Source organism: Crotalus tigris, unplaced genomic scaffold (assembly GCF_016545835.1).
Source record: "Crotalus tigris isolate CLP2741 ecotype Arizona unplaced genomic scaffold, ASM1654583v1 scf7180000024461.5605484, whole genome shotgun sequence".
NCBI lineage: Eukaryota > Metazoa > Chordata > Lepidosauria > Squamata > Viperidae > Crotalus > Crotalus tigris.
Genome location: NW_024100632.1, coordinates 1,006,824 through 1,024,718, shown reverse-complemented (window position 1 = coordinate 1,024,718; position 17,895 = coordinate 1,006,824). Strand labels below are relative to the sequence as shown.

General features: G+C 41.5%; 1 long non-coding RNA gene across 1 annotated transcript; it reads left to right on the top strand.

Annotated features, from left to right (window-relative positions):
• The first annotated feature begins 11,664 nt into the window (after positions 1 to 11,664).
• Positions 11,665 to 16,856, top strand: LOC120303302. Its single transcript, XR_005555400.1, has 3 exons — positions 11,665 to 11,789; positions 14,469 to 14,584; positions 16,576 to 16,856. It is a non-coding gene; the product is annotated as an uncharacterized LOC120303302 (long non-coding RNA).
• Positions 16,857 to 17,895: the final 1,039 nt, after the last annotated feature.

Below are 17,895 nucleotides of genomic sequence, written 5' to 3'. Positions count from 1 at the left end.
AAGAATGGTTGCCAAAATTGGGTATCTCTAGTCTAGTGACAAGAAAGACTATAGGGGTGACATGATAGCAGTGTTCCAATATTTGAGGGGCTGCCACAAAGAAGAGGGGCTCAACCTACTTTTCAAAACACCTGAACACAGAACAAGAAGCAATGGATGAAAACTATACAAGGAGAGAAGCAACCTAGAACTAAAGAGAAATTTCCTGACAGTGAGGTCAATTAACCAGTGGAATGACTTGCCTCCAGAAGTTGTGGGTGTTCCAACACTGGAGGTTTTAAGGAAGAGATTGGAAATCATTTGTCTGAAATGGTATAAGGTTTCCTGCCTGAACTAGGGGTTGGACTAGAAGACCTCCAAGGTCCTTTCCTATTCTGTTATATGAGACAATTTCAGATTCCTTCATTTCATTAGTGTTGGGTTTCACCAAAGTTGGCAAGTGTAATATAGCATCAGATTGTTTCATTATCTCTAAATCCACAGTGCTGTTTCCTTGGGTTAGTGAACTTATCTTGCATCAGCCCATTCTCCGTCCACAGTTCTCCCACCAGCATGAGTCTAGAACACCTTGGTTTTTCTGCCTCTCCCCTTTATCCCTAGACATTCCCATGTCCACATGGGATCCAGAGCAAGCAGCTATGAGTAAAAGCATGATCCAGTGAAGGTAGGATCACCAGGGGCTTTTCCAGAATATCAGACTGTGGTCTAAACCTCATCAAATGCAGGAGTATTTATCACATGGGGCAAGCAATGTTTAGAAATAGGTCATTTCTGTATGTTTCCAGCCTCAAGTCTTAACCACCCTGTAGGCAATCTCTGGAGAACCTTATCTGACCTAATAAATTGGCAGAAGAATAGGGGCCTCGCCAGCAGCCTTCCTTTGATCTGGAAAGCCCTATCATGCAAAGCTTATTTTGTTTATCTTTATAGCTAGCAACAATCCTCCAGGAGAGCCGAGCAAAGACAGAAGAATATAAGACCCAGCCAGCAGAAGAAAAAGACAAACTGAATTAAGGATTGCAAGACGCTGGTTGAGGTTTAATGGTATTAAACTGGTGCCAGGAGACAGAGATTTATCCCAAATTAAAAACTGGGTCAGGCACTTCATTCATTTTCACACACATTTCAACCTCACTACAGCCTTATCATATCACAGGAACAAAAGTGATAGAGGAGTTAAGGGGCTGATCCATGAATCTGGAAGTATCCAGTTGGAATCCTATGGGGCATCTCACGTTCTTTGTGTCTATGCAACTTATATTTCCAATTTAATAGCAAATTATAATGGAAATTGTTTAGAACATTATCTTGTTTGGTCTTGATTACTGATACTTCCCAAAGTTCCTCACTGACTGAGATGGGTGATTAAGAAATATGATGATACATAGATAGATAGATAGATAGATAGATAGATAGATAGATAGATAGACAGACAGACAGACAGACAGACAGACAGACAGATAATAGAAAGATAATAGATAGATGATAGATAGATAGATAGATAGATAGATAGATAGATAGATAGATAGATAGATAGATAGATAGATAGATAGATAGATAGATGGGCGGGCGGGCGGGCGGGCGGGCGGGCGGGCAGGCAGGCAGGCAGACAGACAGACAGATGATTAGTGGGCTGGAGACTAAAACATATAAGGAACAGTTGCAGGAATTGAGTATGTCTAGCCCAGTAAAAAAAAAAAAGGACTAGTGGTGACAGGATAGCAGTGTTCCAATATCTCAGGGGCTGCCACAAAGAAGAGGGAGTCAAGCCATTCCCCAAAGCACCTGAAGGCAGGACAAGAAGCAATGGATGGAAACTAGTCAAGGAGAGAAGCAACTAGAACTAAGGAGAAACTTCCTAACAGTGAGGACAATTAACCAGTGGAGCAGCTTGCCTCCAGAAGTTGTGGGTGCTCCATCACTGGAGGTTTTCAAGAAGAAACTGGGCAGGCATTTGTCTGGATTGGCATAGGGTCTCCCGCTTGAGCAGGGGGCTGGACTAGATGACCTCCAAGCTCCCTTCCAACTCTATTATTCTGATACTCTGTTAAATGAACACTAGCAGAAGAGAGTTATGGAAAGCATTAATTTCAAGAAACCAGATTCAGCTAGGGGCCGGCAAAAGAAAGCTCTTCATTTCATTTCCTGCCATTGTCATCTCCTAGACCAAATGGGACTCCAGAGAGAGACACTCAGCTCTTTGTTGTAAATCTTAATTGGGCAAAAGGCTTCTGCTTGTTTGCTTAATTAGACTGACACAAGAGAAAATAAGATTTAGCCCGGCTCGCATACACAAATGGGAAGCACATGAGAACAAGTCATTTTCTTTGCTCAGTCTTTCTGTTTGTTATCCCACACACCTTCCTCTTCCCGTTTTTCCACACACCAGCCACCCTGTGAAATGAGTTAGGCTGAAAAAGAGTAACTGGCCTAAAGTCATCCACGGCTGGCTTTCATCGCTAAGGTGGGAATACAATTCACCATCTCCTAGGCCAGGGGTAGGCAACTTCGGCTCTTTTATGATTCGTGGACTTCCAACTCCCAGAATTCCTAAGCCGGCATGGCTCAGCTCGGAAACCTCTCCCTTTCCCCTCAGCATGGCTGGCTCAGGAATTCTGGGAGTTGAAGTCCACGAGTCATAAAAGAGCCAAGGTGACCTACCCCTGTCCTAGTTTCTAGCCTGGTGCCTAAACCACTAGATCACACTGGCTCTAAATCCACAGTTGGCCTTCTCAATCTTAAACTCCATGAATTTTAAACTCTGGATTTAACTGATGCACACCATTCTTCTTTAGAAGGTAAGCTGTGTTACATCACACCTGGTCCATCACTGCCTGGAACTGAAGCTTCTCTTCCAAATCAAATGCCCTTTCTGGGTTTTTTTTCCCAAGATGACACCTCACCCCTATCTTTGCTTCTTTTTCTTTGCATCCATCCTGGATTCAGATGTGCGTGACCTCACTCAGCCATGTAGCTCATCACGCTACCTAACCAATTATAATTTGCTTTGAAAGGAGAGGGAAGTCAGCGAGGGCAACTGAAATCAATGGTAAATAAATACAACAGTTAAACCCAGTTGACACCAGCATGGTCTTTTGTAAACTGCTAGAAATACTTCCATCGTTGGATGGGGTTGGGGGTGGTGTCAGCCTTACATGTCTGTTGATATTATGAATAGGCTGGTTGGCTCCCCCCAACCTATTTCTAATCTGATGTTGATGTTTGTGCTGAAGAAAAGAAACAACGCTGTAAACAGGAGGAGGGAAGTCATAAATCTGAAGGAGGGAGCTTATCAGCTTCCCAGAAAAGAGCATGAAAATCTGTCCCTGGGGATCCAGCCGGTATTATTTTCTGCTTATCCAACCTCCATATATCTGTAGAATCTGAGATAACACTATTTCTCAGAACAAAAGGAGCTGATTATAACTTTGGTGTATTGTTTGATTTTGTGTGGGAAGAGGAGGAGGAGGAAGAAGAAGAAGAAGAAGAGGAGGAGGAGGGGGGGAAGAGGAAGAGGAAGAAGAAAGAGGAGGAGGAAGAGAAGAAGAAGAAGAAGAAGAAGAAGAAGAAGAAGAAGAAGAAGAAGAAGAAGAAGAAGAAGAGCAGGAGGAGGAGGAGGAAGGGAAGAGGAAGAGGAAGAAAGAGGAAGAAGAGAAGAAGAAGAAGAAGAAGTAGAAGAAGAAGGAGGAGGAGGAGGAAGAAGGAGGAGGAGGAGGAAGAAGAAGAAGAAGAAGAAGAAGAAGAAGAAGAAGAAGAAGAAGAAGAAGAAGAAGAAGAAGAAGAAGAAGAAGAAGAAGAAGAAGTTTTTCCTTAGCAAGATAATATTCTTCAGCAGCAACATAAAATTGCAATAAGGAAGCCGCAGTGAACCTCAGCATCCTATAAAGACTGAAATATGTGTGTGTTTAAATGCCTAAGAAGAAATAAAGACCCCGTGGTAGATGTTAGTGAACTTCCCTTAAACAATTAAACAATTTCCAAGTTGCAGGTAGAGAAAACTCACTCAGTAGATGTTAAAAGGGCACCTCGTTCTCTTCCCCCCCCCATGGAACTGACAGCTAGCAAGAAAAAGGGGGGGTCTGCAGGATGAATGTCACAAGCTGACATCCCCAAGCAAACTCAGTGAGAATTATGTCACCTCTTGCCTCTTTCTGATTGTTGCCTAGAACCATCACAACCCGAAAGATGAAAAGACCAAAGAACTCAGACAGTGTAATTCCTCCGGATAAAATAGAGGATTACAAGCTCTTTGTTGCAAACCTACCCTTAATTACAGTGCCTGAAACTTGACTTTCTCTCTCTCTCTCTCTCTCTCTCTCTCTCTCTCTCTTTTTTTTCCACCGACTCCTCAGAAGATCCAGGACAAGATAGCCTCCAGCTTTGAAAAGACCCTGGAAGGGATTGCCATAAAGGTTTATGGTCCTACAAACCCTTACCTAGCGACAGTCTCCGATGCCTATCAGTATCTGTTGCTCCCAGGTTATGCTTCCAGCTATCTTTAGATCAGTAGCAACGGGCAAGGAGGGTGAAATTCCCACCCAGAGCTCAACCACGGATTAAGCCGTGACTCCAAAACATTGCTCGAGGTCTTTAATGAAGCTACGAGGGCATTGACCCCATTGGATTCTTTCCTTTACAAGTTTTTTAGTTCCAGTTTGACTACTTCCAATCAGGTGATGCTAAAAAGCCCTGGAGAAAGTCTTTTTCTTTCCTCTTTCTTTTTCTTTCTTTCTTTCTTTCTTTCTTTCTTTCTTTCTTTCTTTCTTTCTTTCTTTCTTTCTTTCTTTCTTTCTTTCTTTCTTTTAAAGAAACACTTCAAAAAGGGTGATGGGTGCCAAAGACAACATCAATTCAGCATTCAGAACAAGTTATGCTGATCTCCGAGGGGCTCAACAGGCTGACAAATTCCTATTTATTTCCTGCCATAATTGATGGTGTCAGTTTTAACCTTCAAAGAATTCAAAAATTTGTCCCCGGGCTGATTTGAAAGGTCATCTGATTTGATTTTAAGATTGGCTGCCCAAAGCCTACTTGATTAATTGATTCCAAGCAGCAATGACCAAAACCCCTTACTTGATAGAAGGCAATAATTTAAACTGATTTTTTTTTGGGGGGGGGAGCAGATTGTATTTCTTACTGTAGGCTATCACCACCACCCTTAGAGTCCATAATTTCAATCTTGTCTTTCCCAGCTCAACCTAATGAATTGAACATTCCCTCTTGGTATTCTTGTTAAGATCACTCTAATAGACCTAGTGGCCGGAATATAGGTTACTTCTGGTTATCCCCAAGCTAGTTTGCTGTTTTCATGTATACTAGAGATTGTGTTCCATTACTGGTGTTGAAGGAAAATCTCATGGCTTCTAGATCAAGCTCATGGATTCTAGCAGTCTCCCTCCTCCACTAACCCAGTTTATAATGAAGAGTGAAGGCCTTATAATGTTAATTGCTGCATAAAGAGTCCCTGGTAGCTACCTCTCCCTGGTGTTTGCTGACTCTCATACTTCTCGTTGGGAGAGGGAGCTGACGAAGAAACTCCACTTGCTAGGTTTTACGGGGGACGCTCTGGGAGATTATGGTCTCAAGGACGCCCAGTTTAGGGTAGTCCAACGGCTTGTGGACATAGATTTGCAATACTTAAGATCCAGAGTCAACAAAACCTGCTCCCCTTTGATCTTCAGCCATTCTAATAATTATGGATTGAGGGTGGCTTCATATTTCTATACTCTAACCATCCCCAAGTATAGAAGAGTCTTTTCCCTAGCCCATTTCAATGTCTTGCCCTCACCACTAGTCGACGGGCGATTCAAGAGGCTCCCGTTTAGGATAGGGCTGAAGTTGAAACTGTGGAGCATGTCTTATCATACTGCCCTATGTATAACACAGCCAGAATTAAATTATTGTCTCTCCTTGGAATTGATCCCTCTGGTTCTAATGTTAGTAATTTGGTTTTATATTGTCTAGGGGATGGCTCCTGCTATATTACTTCTCAGGTTTCTAAATTTCTTTTAAGAGCTGTAACTACTAGAGGAGAACATTGTAATTCCCTTTAGCCAAGGCTTCTGGTGTTAATTGTTTGTGATTATATTTTTCTTGTGTTCTCTTTGTTGCACTTGCATTTTGGTCTGTAACCGCAAAATAAATATTATTATTATTATTATTGCTGCACAAAGAAGTGGTTATTAATGCATCGGTCATAAAAATTTCCTAGAAAAGGTCACCACCAGTAAGTAATTAACTAATGGACCATTCTTGCTTGCAGAAGAATGTCAAAACTCGGCAGCCAATCTTTGGCTTTCAATTCTTGAAAAGAAAGAATTATTGGTAAACTATATTGAAACTGAAAGTCAGCTTGAAATCTAATGTCTTATATAGTCATTAAGAGTGAATTGACTAGCTTTCCCCATCCTCTATTGTTCCTTTCTTCCATTTATTCCTTCTGAATTCTTATTTAACTAGGATCATAGGTTGCATTCGCAAAACACGCTTATCCCAGCTATTAAACTGGCAATCTTCTGGATTTTCACATTATACTGTACCATAACTGACATTAAATGGGCTTGGGTTCACACAACACAATGTGCTAATTCCCAAAAATATCTAACTAGGATTAAAATAAACTCAGGCTATCAAGTTGTGTGAATGCACCATCCAAGTCTTCAACTGACCTGTTCTGGTATGTGAACCTAGTCATTGAGTTGGAAAAGATCTTCAATTTCCATCTTGTCAACTTCTTCTGATCGATTAATGCTTGAAGGAAAATGAATGATGTACTTTCTTTTTACTGTTTTGTTCACATGATATACCAATACTACATGGGGAAGGCACATCTGAATGAAAGTAGCTTGCCATTGATTCTTTTTCACCTGCCTTCTCTAACCAAAGAAACTGTAACTAAGATACATCCCTTAACTGCCTGCCAGGAGAGTAAGTATGGTTGAGAGTTTTTTAGTTGTAAGTACAATAAAATCCATTGGGAAACTGGATTTTACTTTAAATGGATAATTGAATCTGGGGACAGCACAAGAATTCAATTCCTTGCTGTATCAAGGAGACATGTATATCTCTCCTCATTCCAAATAGTTATACAACAATATGCTAATTACAAAACTGAACATGGTCCAGTTCAAATAGACATGCATTCAGTTCATCCTGTTCTCCAATTATTCACAGATACTGCAAATGGAGAAAAAATTTCACTTAATAGTACTCGGAACTGAAATTTTCCTTCAGTTTGCAGGAGATGCTCAAAAAGAATAATTCTAAAAAAAAAAATTAGCAAAAAAATATTCTCTGAAAAAGAAATTTTGGGAGCAACTCTTTTTGCTAGATCTTTTGATCAGTTCAGAGGCCTATTTTTGTTAGGTCTTTGATCCCTCCCTTCATTATCAGGGCTTCAAACTCACAGGAAAGAGAGGGATAAATTGGGCAGTTCTAATTAAAGTAAATCAAATCATTCTGATCGAGCCAAGTCCAGTCAAGTCCACCAAGGGAAGGTTTGTTATGTCACACTAAGATAGGAAAGGTCAAAGTAAGCAGTTCACTGCTAGCTTAGTCTTAAACAGCAGTCAGGACCAGGGATAGCTCCGGTTAGAAAAGATGTTGTCTCAGCATTGAAACTATGCACACACACACACACACACACACACACACACACACACACACACACAAACAGCCAGAATCTGGTCTTTAAAGTTCTCTGTCCCTGCTGGGTGATTATGTTTTGTTTTGTAGGGTGGTTTTTTTTTTTTTAAGGACTCAGGAGTATGTTTACATTCTCATGGTCCTGTATGATTGAGTGGAAGATGAAACAGACAATGGGTAATTCTTAGGGCAAGACCTTTGATGGAAGCCTCCATTTTTAGCTCAGGTTAAGAGGAAAAAAATCCAGAAATTTTCCCAATAATGGGATGACCTGTAATCATGAACGAAAAACAATCCTCAGAATTAACCAAGCTGGACATATTCTCTAGATAGAGTGTCCATTTGATGTTTTTACACTTTTTAAAAACAATTTCTCATTCAAACGACTACGGAGATTCTCGGTCATGGTTGTCCCAAAGGTGCTTCATCCAAGACGCTTCTCCAGTTTGTACTGAAATGGAACTGAAGAAGCTGAAGAAGCTTCTTGGATGAGAAGCGAAACATCTTAAAGGAAAACAGTTGCCTTTTGAAAAAGCCTCCTTTGGGATTCTCCTTCAAATAGAGGAAGCGAATTCGGATGGCAAATGTGTGTTTGAAGAAGCCATGGGATGCATTTGAATGTTCCTTTTTCATTCTATCATCCTCACGCCATCATTTTCTCAAGCTCAAACTCTTCGGGTTGGGCATGCAGATAACCACAGCTGTGTCAGAGTGATGGGAATAATTGTATCATGAAACAATCATTAGCCTCCACTCTCTGCCTCCACTAAGAATAAAACAAGCTCAAAAACACCACCAAGAGTAAGTCAAAAGAATTACTCAATGACAATGGAATAAGATTTCAGAAAACACCCAGAAGCCTCTTTCAGCACAGCTTTACCTGAAAGACATCTAAACTTAGGTGTTATTGGTTTCTGTGTTCCTTTATGCATCAGACAGATGGCAATTTTCAAAACTGGAGTAGTGGTTTTAGTAAGGATGAGTGAAACACTCCTTCTCAGGTCCATATTCCTTTCCTCGAGAAGTTTAATTTCCATCTTAACATAATAAAACTCCAGATTTAAACCCACTTTTAAAAATACACGCAGTATCTGTACATTTCTCCAAAATACTTGCAGGTATTTATCAAGCTTCTTTATCAAACTTGCATGCTGCCTATCTCGCCAGATGGCTTGCAGACATTGAATAGAATGCAGACTAAAAGATTAAAAGAATAAATAAATGGTAGAGTCCCTGTGGATTTTGCTCTACTAGTTGTTGTTGACAATAGGGTAAGGTGCTCAACTCCACTTTAAGGCCATTGAGCCAGCGGTGTCCAAAGACATTTGCACGGTCCTGTGGCCAGCACGACATCACGGAGCGCTGTTACCTTCCCACCGAAGTGGTACCTATTTATCTACTCGCATTTGCATGCTTTCAAACGACTAGGTTTTGTTTGCACCCACTCCAGCAAGTCCAGGACCATTCAAGAAGGTAAATCCACATTGCCATAAAGATTCCTGCTCTTGTTCAGAAGAAAAGTGAAGGCTTGGCTCCACGAAGTCTGTGCTTCATTCCAACCAGCCTGTCACTCTGGCCATCTTTTATCTTTTATTGATTTCTCTGTAATTTCTTTGTTTAATTGTTGTGAGTCACCGAGAGTCATGGGAGATCGGCAGCACACAAGTTTAATATATTATTATGGTTGGTCTCACAGTAGCCGGATCTGACATTTTTGCTCACTTATTGAGGCCTTCCCAAGAACCCGGGATAGGCAGATTTTTTTTTGGGGGGTGGGGATGGGATTATCACAAGATGTAAGCTGTTTCGAGCAAAGCTGCCTTTTGCAATTGGCTGATCGTGAATTTGTCAATGCTGATGATATTCAAGTAGATATTCTAGTATTTTGAGATTGCACCCAAGGTGCAATTACTAGTACTACTACTACTACTACTACTACTACTACTACTATTACTTCTTCTTCTTCTCCTCCTCCTCCTTCTCCTCCTCCTCCTCCTCCTCCTCCTCCTCCTCCTCCTTCTTCTTCTTCTTCTTGAAGGGACTCAAATGGATGCAGCAGATTGTAAATCAACAGAGGATGGTTTAAATCCCTCTGCAGAGTCATGGAAGAACAGGCAACAGTCCTTTTTTCAAAGTGGAGCACCCAACATGAGCAGCTGTTTACCTGTCCTTGCATGCAGTCAACTGGCCACCTGATTTTTGCCCAATATTTTCCTGGTAGCCATCCAGTGCCCCCCCCTCTCTCTCTGCCACTTAAAGCAGCTGATACAGACACGGTGGCGCCAGCCAACCTATAATAACTTGCTTATGGCCATTGAGTTCCACAAGCCCATCCCAGCTTCTATCTCATTTCACACTCCACCTTATTGCTCACCTGATAAGGACAGGCTCGGCGGAGAGACCTCCCCCCCCCTCTCTCTGCCTCCTCCCTTCCCTCTACCTCTTTAGTCCCGAACTGTGTCAAAACCAGTTCAAGGTTCACTCTTTCTTCCTGTCAAAGAGCTGACCTCTGATCCCAGAGGGCTGAGAAGAACTTCCAAGCTATGGTCTGAGGTTGGGAGCTAAGCCCAAGCTTTTAAGAAAGTTGGGACTCCTTTTGTTCCCTCTCTATTTTAACTTGGTGGTGGTGGTGGGGAATCTGGTGGGTGACCACCCTCTGAATGTCTTTCCCCATCCTTTCCCTCCTTTTCTTCTGGTTAAATGGGCTGGCCCTGACTGTTTTCCCAAAAGTACCTCCTCCCCCCACCCTTTCCTCTTCCTCAGCTGCTCATCCCAGGATCTTTCTGCTAGCTACAGGTCTGCTCTCCCCCCGGGGGGGGGGGGAATGCTGTTTTGGAGCCTTTTGCACAACTTTTCACAATTGTTGTGTGTCAGAGGCTATTCCCTATGCCAGGGGGTCTTCAAACATGGCCCTTTTATGACTTGTGGATGTCAACTCCCAGAATTCCTCAGCCAGGCACACTGGGGATGGGGTTAGAGTTAAACTAAAGTAGCGGTTAGTTCATGCATCATCATAACATCCATAGAGAAGAGGACTCCTGGAGAATTCACTGCAGCTCTGCTCCAGTTGTGATCAAGTTCCACCATCTTAGCAGGTCATGCAATAAAGCAAAGGAAGGAAGGATCTGCTTCCCATACCCTTAATCTGGGAAAGAAGCCTTTCTGAATTATTAGCAGGGCAACAAAAATAAATAATTAGGGCACGTTGACATTTAAGGGAAAGGCCGCTAGGAAGTTGAGGATTTTCAGCCCGATGCAGTCAAAGTCTCCCAAGTACCAGGGGTATTTAAAATGAAATTAAAATCCTCATTAACTGCTTTTAAGAGTCTTTGTGTTGACGAGGATCCCAAGTGAATGTGGTTTTTAGCAGCACAGACCTAAATCCATGCAGCCCTGTATGGAGCAAGCTTTCAGCTAAGCTGATCTAACTCAGGGGTGATATTAAGCTAATTCAGGTTCAATTTTAATTAGGGTCAATCGTCAGCAAAACAACAACTCGGAAAGTGTGCCAAATATAACAAAGCCATTTTAACTTAAAAGCTGAGGGTTAAAAAAAAGAGAGAGAGAAAAGGGGAGAAATACAGTAAGACAATATAAAATGTAAGATAACGTGGGATTTGTATAAAATAGGAATACAGGAAAAGAAATCATAGCATCATCACAACAAGATTGGGACATCACGTTTCTCCTTAAGGAAATGGCTACAGTTAGAAATTTAACAACTCTGTTGATAGAGTTATGGAAATTTAAAAGCAGGAAATAAACTGCCTCTTTCTCATTAAAGATTGAGGGCTTTTTAAGAGGCAATAAGGGCATGTTTGTGCAGAAATTGAGGTAGAAAGGGCATTTTTTATTATTTATTAAGCAATCTGTCATTCCCTAGCAACCAAAGGCATAGACCAGAGAACAGTCAGCGTGTTTGTCTGCTAGGTTGTGGTCAAGATGACAGAATAGTAGACAACCTATGACTCATTGGGTCATCCTTTGAAAAAAAAGATACTGCCTCTTATGTGACCAGAATGAATATTTAAATTTTAGGTTGACCATATTTTGTTTACCCCCAATTCTGGACAGCCCCGTGACCATTGAAGAGGAGTATGTAGCATAAATAGAAAAATAATCGTGGAGGCAAACAAACATCAATCGTAAGTCAATATTGACTTAAGTCAACTGATGAACAGAATGACCCCAGGCGGGCTAATAACAGTGGAATATTTATTTTCCACGATTTTAATGTTTCTTATGCTGTAAGCCGCCCAGAGTCGTTTCAAAACAAGATGGGAGTTGAATAAATTTAATCAATCAATCAAATAAAAATAAATGAAATTGGGAAAGTTTTCCGACTTCCTACTGGCTTCCCCATTAAATTTGCTTGTGGGAATCTGGCAGGTAATGTCATAAATTATCACAGGTTGACTGAGGGGATGCTGCAACGGCTGCAATTTTGTGAATACAATGGAAGTGAAGTGATAAAGAGATAAGATTAGAGAGAGAGATGATAGAGATAAGATGATTGATATAGATAGATGATAGATAGATAGATAGATAGATGATAGAGAGATAGATAAGATGGTATAGAGATAGATAAGATTAGAGAGAGAGATGATAGAGAGAAGATGAGAGAGAGAGAGAGAGAGAGAGATGAGAGGGAGAGAGAGAGAGAGAAAAAATTGACCACCATGTTGACTTAATGACCACAGTGATTCATTTAACAATCGCCACAAAGATTGTTAAATCAGTCATGGTCACATGATGAACGGCTTAACAACTAGCACAGTTTACAATCATAATTTCAGGCTGAGAACTATAAGTTGAGAATTACCTATATACTCTCTCTCCTTGGGTTAGACAGTACGTTTTGTAAAGTCAGCCAACTGAGGACAAGACTTCCTCCACGGTTAGTTGTGCATAGGAATTTGTTGACTTCTTAATCAAGCAACAATATGATCGTTGTGCGTTCCCTGAGCCATCAATGCTACAGGAAACACCCTGGGAACTACAGAGATGGGGGGGGGATGGCCGGTGTGAAGGAAATTGTTCTCCCTTATCTTTATTAACTGCGAACTTATCACTTTCCTTAGATATCGGATAGGAATAAGAGTTGGAGTTGAATGAATGGACATCCCAGATGAATGTGGGTGGTGTGCTTTCAGTCAGATTGGAGTATGACACCACCCCCTTCCAATGTTAATTATTACATCCAACTCCCCAACAGCTTGAATTGCACACGAGATAGACTATCCTGGTGTTCAAAGGTAAACAGGGCTTAGGTGCAAAGGAGCAATCCCTCCCGATAGAGTCAAGAGTGTTTCAAAACACCATAAATTAATCCTCAGATGCAATTTACCTGAGAGGCATGGAGATCATAAATCAGGCTGTTGACCTGAAGGATCTGGATCAGCCAGCCCAAGTGCCCCGTGCTATCATGTGGCTTCCACGGGAAAAAAAAACACCAGGAAAGAAATTAGAAGTCTTTTTTTCTGAATTTGATCCCTGGAATTTACAATGCAGGAATTTACTATACATATACACACACACACAAAAAAACCCCCAATGAAGACTCATGCATTCTAACAGGGAAATGCTTTACCCAAAAATTAAAATAAAATAAATGGATAGCAATTGGTCAACAAAAATGCCTGTCTATATATGCCTGCCTATACAGGGAGTCCTCAACGTACGACCACAACTGAGCCCAAAATTGATGTCGCTAAGGGAGACATTTGTTAAGTGAGTTTTGCCCCATTTTAGGTTTCATGCCTAAGATGGGAGTAAAACTCACCATCTCCTGCTGATTGGCTGAAAGCCAGCCAGCCATCTATTATGGCTAAGGCAGGACTAGAACTCACAAGTCACCCAACTGGCGTTAACCGCCTAAAGTGGAACAAGAACTCACAGTCTCCCAGTGATGGGCCCAAAGTCACCCAACTGGTGTTCAGGCTTAAGGCAGGACTAAAACTCACTGTTCCCTGGTGATTGGCCCAAAGTCACCCAGCCAGCTTTGACGGCTAAAATGGTGCTAGAACTCACAGTCTCCTCGTTCTTAGCCTGGTGATGATGGCACAAACGACATTCAACCTGCTTTTCTTTGTGTGACACACATGTGCCTCATGTGTACATGTGACTCACATATAAAACGAGGCACCGGTGGCTTCAGCTTGCGGTCTTGAGCACCCCCATCTAGGTGTGGGTGAATTTGCTGCGGAGCGCCGTTAAAAAAATGGCCAGGATCCGAGAGCTTAGCCTTCAAAGGTTGCAACCTGTATCAAATGCGATTGCAATTGTTGGCTCCCGGAGGTATCTCAGGATGAAGCATTACAAATAGCAAACACAGGGGGGGCTGTGCAACGTTTCTTCCAGATGGAAGAGAGCCAGACCCACTGATAACCCCTGCCCCTGTCTCTGGAGGCTTTGTATTTTACTCCTGATGGACGCTTGGCTTGTAGTTAAAAATGAAAAAGCCATTCATTTAAGCGTTTGAAGTGAAGTGAAAGATTGTGAGTCTCTCTCTCTCTCTCTCTCTCTCTCTCTCTCTCTCTCTCTCTCTCTCTCTCTCTCTCGTTTGAAGTGCAGTGGAAAAAATGAGCACTCGTTTAATGCAAGTAGCAAATGCCTTAGGATTTCAACCACTCTTCTTCCAAAGGCTGCATCGCCTCTCTGGAGCCAGGACACAGCCGCTGCCTTCATTTTCCGTGGCTAATGCCCCTGTGCCTCGGAGGATGCCAAATTCCCTCCAATTAGCCCTAACAAATGCATTATCTATGGCTTTGCCAGAGCTCAAAAATGCACCGTGCCAATTATATCCTTTTTTCTTTCCTTTTCAGTGTCGTTCAAGCAAGGCTAATATCAGCCTCCAGAGAGGAAGGATAAGTCATGATACACAAGCGATGCCAAGATCTTTGGGGGCAGCAATGGAGAGGATAAAAGCTCCGTCGTGCAGGTAGATTGAGAGTTAGAGAGCATGCCAAAAATATTTCCTGTTTCACACACACACACACACACACACACACCAAAAAAAAAAAAAAAAAAATCCCAAAACAAAACAACAACCTGGGTGGGAGAAAAATCCAGTTCATTCAATTCAGAGAAAGTGAGTTTTGCTTCTAATCATTGTTTCAGAGAAGGAGAGAATTTTGACCAGCTTCTCAAAAAAAAAAAAAAAAACCAGATGTGATCTCTTTGCCATAAAGAGACCCTGGAGGTCTTCTAGTCCAACCCCCTACTCAAGCAAGAGACCCCCATACCATTTCGGATTCTTCTTGAAAACCTCCAGAGCCGGAGCACCCACAACTTCCCGAGGCAAGTCGTTCCGTTGACTGATTGTTCTCGCTGTTAGGAAATTTCTCCTTAGTTGGAACTCTCTTTAATGATCTTTCACACGTTACTTGTTGTCCTGCCCTGGTGTGATGCCAATGCCTTATTTTACTGCAACAGAGAGAGTTGGAAGTCAACATTTTGCTTTTCTTTCCTCCTTTGTTCCCTATTATTTGCTTTTCTATTTTCGTATTTTATAAGTTAATAAAAAATATATTTACAACCGACAAATTCAACTGAGCACATCACAAGCAAAGTCAACTCTGATATCTGGGCTAGATCAAAATTAAGGCATCCACTAAACTTCCATCTGGAGTAAACATCAGAGTACTCAGGAGCCCCCAAAAGGCGCAGAGATATGTTCTTTAGTAGGCACCAGATGTATTATTTTACTAATAATACAAGCAATAGAACAATCGACTTATTTGGAATACTGCATCCAGTTTTGGTCACCACGATGTAAAAAAGATGTTGAGACTCTAGAAAGAGTGCCGAGAAGAGCCACAAAGATGATTAGGGGACTGGAAGCTAAAACATATAAGGAACGGTTGCTGGAATTGGGTATGTCTAGTTTAACGAAGAGAAGGACGAGGGGACAGGATAGCAGTCTTCCAATCTCTCAGGGGCTGCCCCAAAGAAGAGGGAGTCAAGCTATTTTCCAAGGTGCCTGAAAGCAGGACAAGAAGCAACGGATGGAAACTAATCAAGGAGAGAAGCAACCTGGAACTAAGGAGAAACTTCCTGACAGTTAGAACAATGAACCAGTGGAACAACCTGCCTCCAGAAGTGGTGAATGCTCCAACACTGGAAGCTTTTAAGAAGAAACTGGACAGCCATTTGTCCAAAATGGTATAGGGTTTCCTGCCTGAGCAGGGGGTTGGACTAGATGACCTCCCAGGTCTCTTCCAACTTTTATTATTATGGATCATCGCACAGTCAGCCAGATGTTCAGACTGGATTTGGCATTTTTTCTACCTATCGAGTCCTTACCCAGGATCTGGGATAGGCAGATGTGGATGTTTGATGGTATTACAGATATCGTTGCAGGATGAATTATTATTATTATTATTATTATTATTATTATTATTATTATTATTATTATTATTATTATTAATCAAATGCGTTTGTGAAGCCACCCAACTCAAAACAATGCGAGTCTGGCTGCAGAATAAGTCAAGGGCAATTGAGGTCTTTCTTGACTTGCTTGCATGTTTGGGTGTTCACATGCATAGGTGTATCTGAGCTGGCTTTGGCCCCGTAGCAGGAATCAAGGGGAGCCACACCCTTTGCTGAACAAAAATGAAAGCCATCTCTTTAAACAAAGCCATTGTTTGAATAGGCCAAGGTGCAACTGAGATGACAGCTGCACGGAGCACATGGTTTAGTCATGGCCTATTCTGGGAGAACTTTTGAAGAGCCCAGTTCTAGAGTTACTCAGCATTCCTGGAGGAGCAGAGCATGACTGTATTCCAATCCTGTCCTGACAAAGACACGAATTAGCGCAGAAAGGTGGCAGCCATGACATATAAGCTCGGGAGGACCAAGGAACAGAAAAGAAAAAAAAATCTTGGACCATCAAGGTGGAAATGTCAGGTTATCTCAAGTTGTTTCTTGCAGGGCTAGAAAACCAGCACGGTGACAGCTATACTTCCCTCCCCCTCGCCCCCTCTCTGGGATTCTTTCCGTATTCAAGAAGCAAATTGAAATACATCTGGAGAGAGACTGCCTTTGAAATAGAGGAAGTGTTGGCTGTTCATCTAAGGACTCAGAGGAGGTCATCCTAAAGACTAAAGACACAACCTTGTGAGGACTAGGGAAGTCATAGGTGTCTGACCCTATGCTGATAAATAGGGTCTGCTGATCTTTGTGCTTAAATTTCAAATAAATTTTATTCTGTTCACAATCTCAGCAACATTCCTCACCCCCTGACCCACATATGTCTGTCTGTCTGTCTTCTTCTCTGTCTGTCTGTCTGTCTATCTATATCTATCATATCTATCATCTATCATCTCTTTGTCTATCTATTATCTCTATCACTATCTGTCTGTCTGTCTATCTATCTATCTCTCTATCATCTCTATCTATCTCACTCTATCTCTCTATCATCTATCTATCTATCTATCTCTATCATATCTATCATCTATCATCTCTTTGTCTATCTATTATCTATCACTATCTGTCCGTCTGTCTGTCTGTCTGTCTGTCTGTCTGTCTGTCTGTCTATCTATCTATCTATCTATCTATCTATCTATCATCTATCATTATCTATCTCACTCTCTATCTCACTCTCTATCTATCATCTATCTATCTATCTATCTATCTATCTATCTATCATCTATCTGTCTATCTATCATCTATCTATCTATCTATCATCTCTATCTAGCTCTATCTATCTCTCTATTATCTATCTATCTATCTATCTATCTATCTATCTATCTATCTATCTATCTATCTATCTATCACATACCAAAACGAGTCACGGCTCAAACCATTTATAATATGAATTACCTTCAATGTTCAACTTGATTGCTATTGTCTTCTAAACACTTCTTCATTCTTGCTCGAGCAGGGGGATGGACTAGAAGGCCTTCAGGGTCCCTTCTAACTCTGTTATTTGGTTGTTCCTATAATGCATAACCTAAGAACATGTCTAACTATAGGAACATTTTCTCTGGGGAAAGAAGAGACGATTATTTAATATTAGTGACTAAAACGAATGAACGGTGTTATGACTGCCTGTGGTTACACCCTGTGAGGCTTTGCGCATGGAAATGACTACGCTGCAGGTACCAGTCAAGACAGGACCACCAAAAACACACACAAAGGATCAAAAGGCTTGGAAGAAGCCCAGATTTGTTCATCAATCAACATTACAATCATTTATTTATACATTTCCATCCAAGCAATATCGCTGATTCCAGCTGACAGGAAGGGAGG